The sequence below is a fragment of the Oncorhynchus tshawytscha genome, linkage group LG29, assembly GCF_018296145.1.
Source record: "Oncorhynchus tshawytscha isolate Ot180627B linkage group LG29, Otsh_v2.0, whole genome shotgun sequence".
In the NCBI taxonomy this organism is placed as follows: Eukaryota; Metazoa; Chordata; class Actinopteri; order Salmoniformes; family Salmonidae; genus Oncorhynchus; species Oncorhynchus tshawytscha.
The window spans coordinates 5,830,820-5,845,081 of NC_056457.1; the positions used below are offsets into that span (position 1 = coordinate 5,830,820).

Here is a 14,262-nt window from a genome sequence, read left to right on the forward strand (position 1 = left end):
TTTCACAAAAACAAGAAAAGCATTCAAATAAAATCATTTACCTTGGAAGAACTTCGGATGTTTTCAATGAGGAGACTCTCAGTTAGATAGCAAATGTTCAGTTTTTCCAAAAAGATTACTTGTGTAGGAGAAATCGCTCTGTTTTGTTCATCACGTTTGGCTAAGAAAAATATCTGAAAATGCAGTCTCTACAACGCCAAACTTTTTACCAAACTCCATAATATCGACAGATACATGGCAAACGTTGTTTAGAATCAATCCTCAAGGTGTTTTTCACATATCTATTCGATGATAAATCATTCGTGGCAGCTGTGTTTCTCCTCGAAGCAAACGAATAATACACGCAGCTGGAGATTACGCAATAATTGCAACGGAGGACACCAAGCGGCCACCTGGTAGATGTAGTCTCTTAAGGTCAATCTTCCAATGATTTGCCTACAAATACGTCACAATGCTGTCGACACCTTGGGGAAACGACAGAAAGTCTAAGCTCATTCATGACCCATACACAGCAAATATAAGGAGACATTGGAACACAGCACATTCAAAATCTGTGGCTCTTCCTGTATGAAATGTAATCTTGGTTTCGCCTGTAGCATTAGTTCTGTGGCACTCACAGACAATATCTTTGCAGTTTTGGAAACGTCAGAGTGTTTTCTTTCCAAAGCTGTCAATTATATGCATAGTCAAGCATCTTTTCGTGACAAAATATCTTGTTTAAAACGGGAACGTTTTTTTTCCCATAAATTTAAAGAGCGCCCCCTATATCCAAGAAGTTAATGCTTTTGAGCCAATCAATTATGTTATGACAAGGTAAGACCAAGTCCATATTAAGGCAAGAACAGCTCTAATAAGCAGAGGGAAATGACAGTCCATCACAACTTTAAGATATGATGGTCAGTCAATTTGGAAAATTTGAATAAACTTTGTATTTTTTATCAAGTGCAGTCGAAAAAAACATCAAGAACTATGAATACACTGGCTCGCATGAGGACCGCCACAGGAAAGGACGACCCAGAGTTACCTATGCTGCAACGGATAAGTTCATTAGAGTTAACTGAACCTCAGGTTGCAGCCAAATGAATGCTTCACAGTGTTCAAGAAACAGACACATCTCAACATACACTGTTCAGAGGAGACGGCGTGAATCAGGCCTACATGTTCAAATTGCTGCAAAGAAAACACTACTAAAGGATGCCAATAAGAAGAGACTTACTTGAGCCAAGAAACACTAGCAATGGACCTCAGACCGGTGGAAATCTGTCCTTTCCTCTGATGAGTCTGCCTGCCTGCCTTCCTGTACCTTTGATCCACCTCTGGATTACTGAACTCTGCCTGTTCCTGAGCCTGCCTGCCGTCCTGTACCTTTGCTCCTACTCTGGATTATTGGCCCTTTCTCTCCCAGTGTTCTCTCGTTTTCGAGCTGCAGCCCTCTTCGTTCCCCTTGGACCACTCAAAGATAGCGTACATTATTACACTGATGTCCGGGATGGCACTCGCCTGGGTCACGGTGGTGGGGGAGCAACAATCCACCGTCTGCCTCAGTCTGGAGGTATTCGTGGCAGAGGTGAGAAAGGTTTGAGGCTCCGGTGTCCGGGAGAGAGGCTTCCCAGAAGTTACTCCAGCTTCGGCAGGACACCCTCAGTGTGGCAGACTATACGGCGGAGTTCTGCAAGCTAGCAGCGGATAGTACTTGGAACCCGGAAGAGCTGTTCGACACGCTCCTGAACAGATTATCGGAAGAGGTAAAGGTTGAACTGGCAGCCCGAGAACTATCAACGGATCTCAACTCACTCATCGCTTTAACCATCCGGATTGATGGTCGGCTATGGGAACGAAGGAGGGAGAAGGGGTCCAATTGCGGTCCCAATCGCTCCCTCAGGGATCCCACCTTACAGCTGATGAACTCCGGAAGTCCCCGGCGGCAATGTCCCCGAGAGGATCTGAGAGCTCTCTCCAAGAGCCTCCGGAGACTGACAATGCATATTTTCCCGAGTCGATGCAGCTCGGCAGGGCTAGGTTGTCTCCATCCGAAAACATACGCAGACTTGAGACCCAGGGTTGTCTGTATTGCGGTACTGACAGTAATTTTGTGTCTAATCAAATCAAATATAGTATATATTTATAGTGTATAGTGAACAACAATTGAAACACAATATGTAAAGTGTTGGTCTCATGTTTCATGAGCTGTATAAACGTGGCTAAATTTTCAGGCACCTCCCTCATGTCAGCATAGGTCTGAACATGACAGGCTGCAGCCAATACTTTGACATGTAGGCTAATTATTTATTGTTCATACACTTTGGTTTTTCTTAACAGAATAGCTCATGTTTTTCAGTTTTCAAATCAATTCAACCTATCAATTGGTTATTTTGGTTAATGGCCTTGGTGCCCTGGCAGATTGGGCACGACCAAATGGCCTTTCCCCTAAAATCACGAAACTACAGGGCCGAGCAGCAGTCCCAGCAACTGATGCCAACCATGTTGCGGGATCAAAACCTTAGCTAGCTGGTAACCACATTTTTTCAATAGAACACTTTTTCAGAGACATTCAAAACAAAAATCTGAGCTCTCCCTTGTTCAACAAGGAGTGACTAAGAGGACCTTGAGTGGGGCAACCTTCTCTTTAAAAAGGGGTAATCCACAGTTGCTAAATCTATTTTTTGGACTAAATTAATGACATGTGCCCATTGATTACTAAAAAATATAACAAATGCCTCATGAGCTTAGTTCAACTGTTGTAACCCATCAGAACCCAAAATATACGCTTGTTTTACTCCAATGTTTGTAAACAAACTACATGTAAACAAACAATATTAAGCATCAAAATATGGTTAAAACTACAATTTTGATAACATGGATGGTGAGTACTCGGCCCATTCATTTGAGAATGGTTACATTCTGGAAGACTACACTGTGTGTGTGTTACATTGTTTTGTATCCTGGAGAATATCATTACAGCACACAGCAGTTACACACACATAGACATGCTGCGGGCTGCTACAGGGGCATGTATGACTTGTAAAGTAAGTGTTGATTACCATTACCTGTCCTTACCTGACTATTTCCTGCTGTGATGTTCCGCTGGCAGGCTGAGTGTGTGCGCGTTTGTGTGTCTCGCCTGTATTGGGCAGCGCTCCTTGAAGACGTAGCCAATCAGCTTGTCCAGGTGCTTCAGACAGTGGTGGTAGCAGACGTGGTGGGTCAACACTGAACACATCATGGCATGCTGCGGAGAAAGACAGAGAGGGGGGAGAGAGAGAGCCAGAGAGGGGAGAGAGCAAGCGAGAGATGGGCGGAGGGAAGTTGAGAGAGAGAGCGACACAGAGCAAGAGAAAGAATAGAGATACAGCAACAGAGAGTAGAGAAAAGAGGAGAGGGAGCGAGAGAGAGAACATGTCAAATCAATCAGCTGGTCATTATTTATTAAGTGGTGCTCCGACAGAGGGAGATTCAATAATCAAAAGCCCAATAAGTGTGTGTTCTCGCCATGAAGAGAAATGAGAGTTGTGAGGGAAATTCACATTTTGGCACGAACGAATCAAGACCGCTATTTCAACATGTTGACACAAATGTGCCTGCTGAAACTAACAGACAGGCTTTTCCTGTTTCTGTCACTGAATCACATTTCTCAAAAGTGTCAAACAAAGAAAGAAGGAAGGAGCGAAAGGAGAAACGGAGTGAGGAAGAGAGAGGAGAGATGCAGAGGCAGTGAGATTGAGCCCGGGAGAGAAAGTTAGAGAGAGGGAGATAAATAAAGAGATAAAGAGAGAGTGAGAGAGCGATAAAGAGAGTGAGACCAAGCTATAGACAGAGCTGGAGAGTGAGAGAGACTGAGCAAGAAAATGAGAGAGAGTGTAACCAATGAGAGCTATCATTAGCAGGAGTCTTATCAAGCCAGACTGGAGAACAGTGTGGCGAGCATTGTGTAGCGGGTGGAACATCCATTAACCCCGCGCCACCACAAAGAGCAGGCTGAGCTGCAAGTTCTAATTAGTGTTACCGGGGACCTTGCAGGGAGCCCAGGGTTTCTACAGGTCAGTTAAATGAGCTGCGTTTCCCTCTCTTTCCCTTTCTCTGCTCCATCTCTCTCTCTGTTATGTCCTCTCTCTCTCTGCACTAACCGCTAACCCACGCAGCCCAATCTGTTAGCCCACCCCTGGCCCTCGCCTGCCCACCTGCCGCCCACAGTGTGCACCCTGCTGGCCTGCACCCATCCACAGGGCATGACCACACTACTCCAAGGCCTTGTTAACTAGCCAATTAACAAAGCAAGACCGTGTCTCAACTCATCAAACTAGGCTACAGCCTTACTGCCTGCCTGGCTGGCTTAGTGGCTCAGACAACATCCGCATGGGTCCACTCCCAGACCAATTTACTCACTGGGTCCTCAGTAGGAAACAGGTGTATGTGTGTGTGTGTGTGTGTGTATGTAGGGGTAAGAGTGTGTGTGTTTTTGAGAATGATTGGGCTGGGATGTCATCAGTGGAAGCCTCTAGCTACCGGCCACATATCAGACCTGACAACAAACTACTATCCATGTGTGTGTCTTTGCTATGCGTGGGTGATGTTATGGTTTGATGGCAGAAAAAAAACTGCTGGTAGTGTACATCTGTGTGTGTATGTGTGTGTCTGTGTGAGCTTGGGTACAGTGTGGACAGTGTGCGTTTGCGAGTGTGTATACTTCTGTGTCTCTGTGTCTGTGTGGATGTGCTTGCATCTGTTTGCTGCATGAGCGTGTGTGCTTGTGAATATATTTTCTGCGTCTCTGCCTAAGTGTGTAAGGCTGGGTGCAGTGTGGCAGCGTAGCGTCTCTCCTGCCTACCTGATAGACGTCAGAGCGGATGCCAGTCTTCCAGAAGCGGATGCCATTCTTCCATGGTGAGCTCAACGGTCACCTCCCGGCACATGGTGTTCTTCTGTCAAATCTTCTGCAGAGCTTCCTGACAAACACATATACATTATTGATCTACTGGGTTAGAGCTGCTGCTACAGGGGACAGCCAACCATCTTTACACCACACAGTTACAGATACAGGAACCGAGAGAGAGACACATGCATACACAGAGACACGCACAAACAGGTGCATACAGAATGACCACACACACACACACACACACACACACACACACACAGCCCATTTCCTTCCTCCCCTCTCTCCAGGTAATGCTCCGACCCCCTGCGTCTCATGACAGACACAATAACAGTGAAAGCAGTAGACAGCTCCACTAGACCTGGCTAATTGAGGCATTGGAATTGGGCAGCATGGCGGCTGTGGGTGTATGAGTGTGTGTATTTGTGTGTGTGTTTGTCGGAGCCTGGACTCCAATCTCAGGCAGCGTGCCCAGAGGCATCAGGCTGTTCATTAGGACCTGCAGCTAACGCTGGCTCCGACACACACACACACACACACACACACACACACACACACACACACACACACACACACACACACACACACACACACACACACACACACAGAAACATAGAGCACATACACACACAGACATGCACACACACACACAAACAGTTGGGTGTGTAGAAACCCAGAAATCTCTCGTTATAGGGCTAAAGTGTACACATTGACAGCCCTACAGGAGAGAAGACAACTGGTAACAACACCAGAGAGATGAGGTCTGGTTAGCACCAGAGACAGGTGCGTACCAAATATATATTGGACAAAAGTTGTGCACTACGTAGAAAATAGGGCTCATATGGTGCCTTTTGGGACACAGACTTGGTCTGGGCTGAGAAAGACAGCGTCTACAAATCAGAATTAGGACTGGGGACATGTGTCTAGGCTATCTATGTTACAGTGAGACGCAGCCTGAGTGACATCCCAGCCCATGACGCAGTCTGAAATGGAATGGCATGATTTTCAGTCGGCAGCGAGGAAATAAGAACAACAAAGAAATGAATAAATAATAATGCCATCCTACTCCTGCGCATCAAAGGGAACATGGTCACACACACACACACACAAAGGCACGCACACAGACATGCCAGCGGCCCTCTGTGTACAACCGAATACAGTATATATACAGTACCAGTCAAACGTTTGGACACACCTACTCATTCAAGGGTTTTCCTTTATTTTTACTATTTTCTACATTGGAATCATGTAGTAAGCAAAAAAAGTGTTACACAAATCAAAATATATTTTATATGTGAGATTCTTCAAAGTAGCCACCTTTGCCTTGACAGATTTGCACACTCTTGCCATTCTCTCAACCAGCTTCACCTGGAATGCTTTTACAACAGTCTTGAAGGATTTGATGGTTTTTGTGACTGCACTTGAAGAAACCTTTCAAAGGTCTTGTCACAACACAACTGATTGAGGAGAGTGTATAGTTATGTACTTGAAAATGTATCAATTAACAAATTAGGCACATTTGGGGTGAGTTGATACAACATTTTGAACAGTAATGCAATGGTTAAATCGGATCAGTCTAAAACTTTGCACATACACTGCTGCCATCTACTGGCCAACATCTAAATTGCGTCGTAACTGCAATAATACATTGTGGCCTTTCTCTTGCATTTCAAAGGTGAAAATTTTTTTTTTTAAAAGCATGTTTTTTTGCTTTGTATTATCTTTTCCCAGATCTAAAGTGTTATTTTTTCCTACATTACATTCACATTTCCAAATGGTATCAAGAATATTTATATCCTTGCTTCATGTCCTGACCTACAGACAGTTTGATTTGGGTATGTCATTTTAGGCGAAAATTGAAAAATTGGTCTGATTCTTAAGAGCTTAACTGACTTGCTTGGTTAAAAAATGTTGTTTTTTTAAAGTTACGCTCCTGCTCATATAAAATTAACCAGAATCAGATGGGAGTTTCATATAAGGTCCTTGGCTCCCTCTAATGTGTTCAACTCGGCCACAGATGTGAACGTAGAAACCTTGAATTGTGTAGAGTTTCTTCCCTCTAAAGTGTCAACTTAATGGTTTCCACCTCAGCAACTTGTCTTACATTTTGTGATAATCTGTGTGTTTGTGTGCCCTGAGCTCAGTCAATTAGCCCGTTTCCCAGGTAGCACTGGCTAGGAGCTCAGGCAGCGTCGCTAATGATTACTGATATTCCCACTGTCAACCCACAGAGCAATTAGTTCAACACACACCAAGCCATCACAGCTCCAAGGGCTAGCCATGTCAGCGAGTCTTCACACAGCTATAACAATTCAGCAACACTCTTATTATCCACAACCCCCTGGGAATATCATTAGGAGTGTGTGTTTTTGTGTACGTGTGTGAGCATGTGTTTGTGTGTTTGCACGTAGTTTCTGTCACTTGTTCATCCACAGGTCCGGTAAACGTTCATTTGTTGTTTTCTGTTGAACCGAGTATAAAATGTGCCTTTAAATTACAGAGAGAGGCCTTTCATCTCATCAGAGAAAGAAGGGATTGTTAGTGTTAGTGGAGGTTGATGGTTGGTGCTCTAGTTCTGTCACTGCCAGTATGGCCGTTTAATGTGTGCATTCCCAAATGGCACTCTATTTTCTACTTAGTGCACTACTTTTAACCAGGTGCCATTTTGGACATAGCTACTGTAGGGTAAGTGAGGAGTGGAGGTTCCAGTGTAGGGGGTCTCACCCCAGATAGATGCCCAGATGGTATCTTTGTCTGCCTCTAGAGAGACTGCAGTGTGTTCCACCCCAGATGGAGGATCCACGGCCCCTGGCTGGCCACTTTGATTCGCTTCAGACACCACTGCCTGTCAACACACACACATGTAGCGATACCAACACACACACGAAAATGTAGGAACGTATGTAGCAACGCCAACAACTGCATGCAGACATTCAGTTCAGGTGGAGTCTCCTCTTCTCTAAACATAACATCTTTGTTGCGATGCAGGGTGCCATGACCTCTGCTCCCATTCTTCACTAATCCACAGCTATCCACCCTTATCACTGACCACAACCATGTGATTGCCTTTTCCTTTCTTAGTAACATTCCAAGGCCCTGGCTCAAATCCAACATTAATTGACCCCACCATATACAGTTGAAGTCAGAAGTTTACATACACTTAGATCGTTTTTCAACCACTCCACAAATTTCTTGTTAACACACTATAGTTTTGGCAAGTCGGCTAGAACATCTACTTTGTGCATGACACAAGTAATTGTTCCAGCAATTGTTTACAGACAGATTATTTCACTTATAATTCACTGTATCGCAATTCAAGTGGGTCAGAAGTTTGACTGTTGACTGTGACTGTGCCTTTAAACAGCTTGGAAATATCCAGAAAATGATGTCATGGCTGAGCTGTCATACCGCTCAGGAAGGAGATGCTTTATGTCTCCTAGAGATTAATGTACTTTGGTGAAAAAAGTGCATATCAATCCCAGAACAACATTAAAGGACCTTGTGAAGATGCTGGAGGAAACCGGTACAGACATATCGATATCCACAGTAAAACTGGTACTATATCGATATAACTTGAACGGCAAGGAAGAAGCCACTGCACATGAGGACAAAGATGGTACTTTTTGGAGTAATGTCCTCTCGTCTGATGAAACCAAAATAGAACTGTTTGGCCATAATGATCATCATTATGTTTGGAGGAAAAAGGGGGAGGCTTCCAAGCTGAAGAACACCATCCCAACTGTGAAGCACGGGGGTGGTAGCATCATGTTGTGGGGGTGCTTTGCTACAGGAGGGACCTGGTGCACTTCTCAAAATAGATGGCATCATGAGGGAGGAAAATTATGTGGATATATTGAAGCAATATCTCAAGACATCAGTCAGGAAGTTAAAGGTTGGTCGCAAATGGGTCTTCCAAATGGACAATGACCCCAAGCATACTTCCAAAGTTGTGACAAAATGGCTTGGGCTAGGTCCCTTTTCTCTCAATTTCCGCCTGAATGACATGCCCACAGTAAGCTGCCTGTTGCTCAGACCCTGAAGCCAGGATATGCATATAATTGGTAACATTGGAAAACAAACACTTTGAAGTTTGTAGAAATGTTAAAATAATGTAGGAGAATATCACAAGAAGAACAAACCTGCACCTGAGTGACCATCCTCTTGCAATGGCAAGAATAAAGGCATACTCAATTATAGCTCCCAGGATGTTCCTATGGCTTCCACAGGGTGTCAGCAGTCTGTTCAAGGTTTCAGGCTTTTAACTTCCAAAACAAATAAGAAATATCAGTTTTATTACAGGGACACAGTCTTTGAAATGAGTTCTTCCGCGCACCATGAAGACAAGATTCACCTGCTAAAATCGGTTCCCTATTGAACATACTTCTTTCCATAAGAAATATTATAGTTTGATTACATGTTATGTTATCTGAGGAGTAAATAGAAACGTAGTTTGACTTGTTGAAACAAAGTATAGTGGTAGATCGGATTCCTTTCTCTGCATGTTCAACGAGTGGATTACTCAAATCGATGAAACCAACTAAACATTCTTTTTGGGATATAAAGAAGGATTTTATCTAACAAAACGACACTACATGTTATAGCCGGAACCCTTTCGATAACAAATCAGAGGAATATTTTCGAAAAGTAAATGAATATTCAATCTCTGTATGTGAATTTATGAAACCTGTGCCGGTGGAAAAATATTTTGATTTGGGGCGCAGTCCTCAAACGATCGCATGGCATGCTTTAACTGTAATAACTACTGTAAATGTTTAATATCCATAATTTTATGATTATTTATTTGAATTGCGCGCCCTCAAGTTTCACCGGAAGTTGTCCTGCTAGCGGGACGCCTTTAATAACAAATTCTTATTTACAAATTCTTATTCCCCGGCCTACCGGGGAACTGTATATTGACTTTTCTTCTATTGTGTTATTGACTGTACGTTTGTTTATTCCATGTGTAACTCTGTGTTGTTGTTTGTGTCGACCTGCTTTGCTTTATCTTGGCCAGGTCGCAGTCATAAATGAGAACTTGTTCTCAACTGGCCTACCTGGTTAAATAAAGGTGAAATAAAAATGGTAAAAGATAATAATAATTGGATTAACTGCCTTGTTCATTGGCAGAACAACAGCTTTTCACTTTGCCAGCTCAGGGATTCGATCAAGCAACCTTACTGGCCCAACACTCAAACCACTAGGCTACCTGCCGAAACAACTCTATCTGATTAACGGGACCTTGTTCATTTTATGAGCAGGTCCGAAGCCTAGCACAATACCTCAGATAACCCTTCATGGTTGGTAGACACTATATCTTAGCTAACCCATGTCAAGGTTCTAATTACCAGAGTAAGAACTCAATGGACACTATGAAAACTTAAACCAAGTTTATTCTTCCCAAAGGATTGAAATGCTGAATTGACAAAAACATGTTTGTAATAGGGGTGTATAGGTAGCCCATTTTGGGTGGAGTCTCCTCCTTCTCGCTAAACATTCTATCTTTATTCCTAGGCAGGAAACTAAGTGATAAACCTTTCCTTCTCCCTTAATGTGACCTGACCTGACCTTGACCCCCTTCATCACTAATCCATGGCTCTCTCCCCATATCAATGCCTGCCACATGTGATTGTTTTCCCTACACAGTACATTCCAAGATAACCATTAACTTCTGGTGTAGCCCCTTGGCTATGGCACCCTTCATGTCTCTATTACAACCAATGATTAATAACATTTGAAGTTCAGAAATGCAAACCTATCACAGATTAAGGGCGATAAACTGTAACAAGGCTCAAGATTCAAGGCCTGGTTATTTCATGTTCATGATTATGGATTTTACCTAATGAAGCCCATAGCGTGTGGTAACTAACAAAAGGTAAGACGTGTCAGCCTATTTGCAATGCACCTCATTGTTATTGAATTTCATTTTCACATTTTTCTTTCAGTAGCATCTTTTAATCAAATGATTTTGAAGGCATACACACATAAAAGCGTGCATACTTATTTTAAATGTATGTAGTTCTGTCCTTTTGATGAAGTTGTCTATACATTTTACGTCATGTTTTGTGTGGGTATCCAAATAAAATACTATACACACACCTCCCGAGTGGCGCAGAGGTCTAAGGCACTGCAACGCAGTGCTAGAGGCTGTATCACAACCGGCTATGATCGGGAGTGCTATAGGGCAGCGCACAATTGGCCCAGCATCATCCGGTCTAGGGGAGGGTTTGGCAGGGGGGGCTTTACTTGGCTCATTGCACTCTAGCGACTCCTTGTGGTGGGCCGGGCGCCTGCAGGCTGACTTCGGTCATCAGTTGAACGGTGTTTCCTCCGACACATTAGTGCAGCTGGCTTCCGGGTTAAACAGATGGGTGTTAAGAAATACAGTTTGGCGTGTTATGTTTCGGAGGACACACAACTTGACCTTCGCTTCCCGAGCCCGTTGGGGAGTTGCAGCTATGAGAGAAGATCGAAATTGGGGAGAGAAAACATACTATACAAACTGATTTAGGACCACTGACTGACCTGGAGCTACAAAAGCCTCAACAGCAGGTACTGCAGACAATAAATACATGTAGGACCAACAAAGGCAGCAAGAGCAACCAGAGCTAGAAGGATAAACAAGCACTATAGGGGCTCAAAGTGCTCTAAGGGTATAAAGCTAGTCTAGCTAGAATTCTACCCTTCTCCGCATTCATCAACAACAACAAAAAATGAAGTCGCTGTGGAGCGAACAGTGGCGCTGTTTCCCCTAATGTGAATTTGATCTTTAATAAGGAGTAAATTACTAGCCAGACACATGGCGCTCCAGAGATAGAGTGGCTGTGAGGAAAGACTAATAGCAGTAGCCTAAGAAGGATATGCAAGGGTGAAAAGAAGCTACAGGCAGTGAATGGATCAGGACCTCAGCTCTGCAGCACAAGGCTACAATGTAGTGTTAGATGGCTCTAGTAATTACACTGCTACATGTTTCAGCCATATGCTCCGAGGACATTACAATTGTATGAAGCTGGCATGTGTCATACTTAATTATTATGAGGTCAGGTGGGCAGTGAGATGTACTGTGCTGTAGTGTGTGTGATACCCACCTGCCTCTGTGTTAGCTTCTGTTTGACTATCTGCTTGACCTTGGGACTGTTAGCCAGCAGGTGGGGTAGTTTCACATAGGATTTCCACAGCTTTGAGAGATGGAGAGAGATAGAAAGAGAGAGAGAGAGAGAGAGAGAGAGAGAGAGAGAGAGAGAGAGAGAGAAGACGTCTCTCAGACCAACACATTAATATTTCACCATTATTAAACAACATAATTTAATAGTACATTTGTCTGCTGTCTGTGTGTGTGGGGGGCCTGGTTTCATCTTGTTTTCGACCAGAGAGGTCGCCTTCAACAACCAGGAAGTAAACACAAAATAGTTTATGAGCACTGTTTGTAACACTACTTCACTCACTAGTCACTCTTCTGCAAAATGCTGCAGTTATAACACACACTTGTGTGTGTGACAAGAGAAGGGACATCTCTCCAAATGCCCCAATTACAATTTGTATGATTTATAATTTATTTGAAAAGGACATCGATTTGGGGAAGGTTACACACTGATGCACCATTGAAAACCCCCTCGGACTGCCAGACTCTAGTAATAATAGACTGAGGGCTCTGACCGCGCCGCTCCATTAAAGCCTTTCCTCATTTAGTGGCCAAGTTATTCAATTATATGACCTCTCTCTCTCTCTCTCTCTCTCTCTCTCTCTCTCTCTCTCTGATGAAGATATGTGATTTCTAAAGCTTTTACAGAGAGTCAGAGAGCCAGAGAGAGAGCCAGAAAAATTAAACCTGTGGTGTAGAAAGAGAGAGCAACCCGCGGTAGAGAGAGAGGAATGGTGGCGATGAGGGGAATTAGAATTAAGGCTGTTTAATAGGGCGACTTCATTAGTGATCTGTGTGGAGAGAGACTGAGACGGCTTTACCGCTGTGATTATCGGCTCACCGCTGGCCTAACGGCGTGCGTACAGTCGGGCGCAGGTGGAGGCTGCGGAGGAGAGGAGAGCAGGTTAAAGCTGCAGCCTGAGAGGCCTCCCTCCCCAACCTGCTCACTTGACATTTCAGAAGATCCGCTCTGTGCTCTCAAGGTATGACAGGCTGGTGTGTGTGTGTCTGCCACACGCTCATTAACATATGCTGTCTGACTGCCGTCGCTCTCCAGTAAATGCTAATTTACCACCATCCGCTTCTCCCTCGTCTCGCTCCCCAATCTCTTTTTTAAATTTCACTCCCTCTCCCTGTGGCCCTCTATAGATACTGGGGTTAGAACAACCCTAAACATTTATTTCTAAAGTAAGGGAACAGGAAGGTGTACCTTAACGTAAGTAGCGTTGTATGTGTCCTCTCTCTCCTTCCTCGCTCCCCTTTCAGTGGCATTGCCATCAATGCAATTAAAGACAGCTCTGCCCTCACTTCCCTCATTATGTCGCAGGAATGTTCCGGTGCTTTCCATCTTATTTCATTTCCACATTTGCGACCTCCTGTTAATCATGTCCACGTTCGTCAACAAATGTGTCGTCTGTGGATCAGAGAGATTTGACATAGCCTAGGGGAGTGTGTGGTGTGTGTGTGTGTGCATCCATGACCACGGGGAAACATGCGGAGGCAGACGGACATCCCTAATATTCCGACAGACAGAAATCTGCATTACTCAAAGGACAAAGGTCTGAGCACAAACACACTAATGATGGGGTTTCATAATAACGAGATCTCCTGTTTACCGGCTATAAAGCCTTCAATCCCTCGTCATTGGCTTCTAAGTATTTGTCCCAAATGGCACGCTATTCCCTTCGTAGTGCACTACTTTTTTATCAGGACTCTGGTCAAAAGTAGTTCACTATAAAAGGAATAGAATGACATTTGGAATCTCCTTGTAGTATGTGACAAGGATACAGATAAACAGATTATAATAACAGACACAGTGAACAAACATAAACTAGTTGAAGAGTTTCACTTTTGATTGGCACTTTGTTTTGTTTGTTGTTGCTTCCCTCTACACCTTGGAGACGATGGAAGAGGAAAATGTAATATACTTTTGGTAATTATGCACAGGCACAGTACAGTATTCCCTCTCCTCCACCTCCACACTGTCTGTGTGTGTGTGTATCTGCTTGTCTTTACTTTTCAAGAGACAGACAGTGTCGTTCCCACAGCGAGATTACCCAGTGGAACCCTAGGACCCATGACGACGCATGTGAAAATGTCACACCACTCTTTCTCTACCTCCCTGTCTCTCTACGACATACGCCCCTCTCTCTCTCTCAACAAACACAGAAGAGTGCCACCATCAACCCGTCCTGTGAGAGATTCCTTAAATAAGGAGCGTGGGGCACAGGGGAGAGGGGAGCGGAAGGAG

The 14,262-nt window shown here is 44.0% G+C and overlaps 1 pseudogene; it reads right to left on the reverse strand.

Moving 5' to 3' along the window:
• The window catches only part of LOC112227594, a 150,122-nt pseudogene that overhangs the window by 122,224 nt on the left and 13,636 nt on the right, over nt 1-14,262 (reverse strand).